The sequence below is a fragment of the Leptonotus elevatus genome, chromosome 8 (assembly GCF_054856555.1).
Source record: "Leptonotus elevatus isolate MCC_2025b chromosome 8, RoL_Lele_1.0, whole genome shotgun sequence".
In the NCBI taxonomy this organism is placed as follows: domain Eukaryota; kingdom Metazoa; phylum Chordata; class Actinopteri; order Syngnathiformes; family Syngnathidae; genus Leptonotus; species Leptonotus elevatus.
Genome location: NC_141246.1, coordinates 26,883,898 through 26,886,397, shown reverse-complemented (window position 1 = coordinate 26,886,397; position 2,500 = coordinate 26,883,898). Strand labels below are relative to the sequence as shown.

At 52.2% G+C, this 2,500-nt stretch overlaps 1 protein-coding gene across 1 annotated transcript in view; it reads left to right on the top strand.

Moving 5' to 3' along the window:
- Positions 1–2,500, top strand: part of LOC147170332 (lysine-specific demethylase 2A-like) — an 11,653-nt gene that overhangs the window by 6,528 nt on the left and 2,625 nt on the right. The window lies entirely within an intron of this gene.

The window sequence follows — 2,500 nt, the reverse complement described above, 5'->3', positions numbered from 1 at the left end:
TCTCCAAGTCCACAAAGCACATGTGGACTGGTTGGGCGAACTCCCACACACCCTCAAGGATCCTGCTGAGGGTGTAGAGCTGGTCCACTGTTCCACGGCCGGGACGAAAACCACACTGCTCCTCCTGAATCCGAGATTCAACTTCCCGACGGTTCCTCCTCTGCAGCACCCCCGAATAGACCTTACCTGGGAGGCTGAGGAGTGTGATCCCTCTAAAGTTGGAACACACCCTCCGGTCCCCCTTCTTAAAAAGAGGAACCACCACCCCGGTCTGCCAATCCAGAGGCACTGTCCCTGATGTCCACGCGATGTTGTAGAGACGTGTCAACCACGACAGCCCCACTACATCCAGAGCCTTTAGGAACTCCGGGCGAACCTCATCCACCCCCGAGGCCCTGCCACCGAGAAGCTTTCCAACAACTTCAGTGACTTCGACCCCAGAGATAGGGGGGTCCACCTCAGAGTCCCCAGACCCTGCTTCCTCAAAGGAAGGCGTGTTGGTGGAATTGAGGAGGTCTTCGAAGTATTCTCCCCACCGATTCACGACGTCCCAAGTCGAGGTCAACAGCACCCCATCTCCACTATACACAGTGTTAATGGCGCACTGCTTTCCCCTCCTGAGACGCCGGATGGTGGACTAGAATTTCCTCGAAGCCGTCCGGAAGTCGTTCTCCATGGCCTCACCGAACTCCTCCCATGTCCGAGTTTTTGCCTCAGCGACCACCGAAGCCGCATTCCGCCTGGCCAGCCGGTACCTGTCAGCAGCCTCCGGAGTCCCACAGGCCAAAAAGGCCCAATAGGACTCCTTCTTCAGCTTGACGGCATCCCTTACCGCTGGTGTCCACCAGCGGGTTCGAGGATTGCCGCCCCGACAGGCACCAACCACCTTACGACCACAGCTCCGATCGGCCGCTTCAACAATGGAAGCACGGAACATGGTCCATTCGGACTCAACGTCCCCCGCCTCCCCCGGGACAACGGAGAAGCTCTGCCGGAGGTGGGCGTTGAAACTCTTTCTGACAGGGGATTCTGCCAGACGTTCCCAGCAGACCCTCACAATGCGTTTGGGCCTGCCTGGTCGGACCAGCATCTTACCCCGCCATCGGAGCCAACACACCACCAGGTGGTGATCAGTTGACAGCTCCGCCCCTCTCTTAACCAGAGTGTCCAACACATACGGCCGCAAATCCGATGACACGACTACAAAGTCGATCATCGAGCTGCGGCCTAGGGTGTCCTGGTGCCAAGTGCACATATGGACATCCTTGTGCTTGAACATGGTGTTCGTTATGGTCAGTCCGAGACGAGCACAGAAGTCCAACAACAAAACACCGCTCGGGTTTTGATCGGGGGGGGCCGTTCCTCTCAATCACGCCCCTCCAGGTCTCACTGTCATTACCCACGTGAGCGTTGAAGTCCCCCAGCAGAACGAGGGAGTCCCCGGGGGGAGCGCTCTCCAGCACACCCTCCAAGGACTCCAGAAAGGGTGGGTACTCTGAGCTGTTGTTCGGTGCATAAGCACAAACAACAGTCAGGACCCGTCCCCCCACCCGTAGGCGGAGGGAGGCTACCCTCTCGTTCACCGGGGTAAACCCCAACGCACAGGCGCCCAGCCGGGGGGCAATGAGTATGCCCACACCTGCTCTGCGCCTCTCACCGTGGGCAACTCCAGAGTGGAAGAGGGTCCAGCCCCTCTCGAGAGGATTGGTACCAGAACCCAGGCCGTGTGTGTGGAGGTGAGTCCGACTATAACTAGTCGGAACTTCTCAGCCTCGCACATCAGCTCGGGCTCCTTCCCTGTCAGAGAGGTGACATTCCATGTCCCCAGAACTAGCTTCAGTAGCCGAGGGTCGGACCGCCAAGGCCCCCGCCTTTGGCTGCCACCCAACTCACTGCGCACCCCGACCCCTTTGGCCCCTTCCACCGGTGGTGAGCCCATGGGAAGGGGGACCCACGTTGCCTTTTCGGGCTATGCCATATATATGTGTGTGTATATATGTGTATATATATATATATATATGTGTGTGTGTCTATATATATATATATATATATATATATATATATATGTATTTATATATATATATGTGTGTATATATATATGTGTGTGTATATGTATATATTTATAAATATATATGTGTGTGTATATATGTGTGTGTATATATATATATATATATATATATATATATATATATATATAGTCATTAGTTATTTTTTTGTTTTGGTCCTCCATAATATTTAGACTAGTGAGGTCACACATAACATATTTGTCAAGAACTGTTTAAGATCTACTTCTAAAGTGTTAATCTGTGGGATAGTCAATGTTCTCCCTGCAAATGGCATATTTGTGTTAGGGTTAGCACACACACATACTCTTACTCTTGTGTGGAATAAGTTTGCAAATCAGTCTTTTACACAAGCCAAACACAAGTTTACAACGCTGAACCATTTTGGTCCTCTTTCATAAAAAACAAACAAAATAAACTTGAGCTTTACGTCTGTG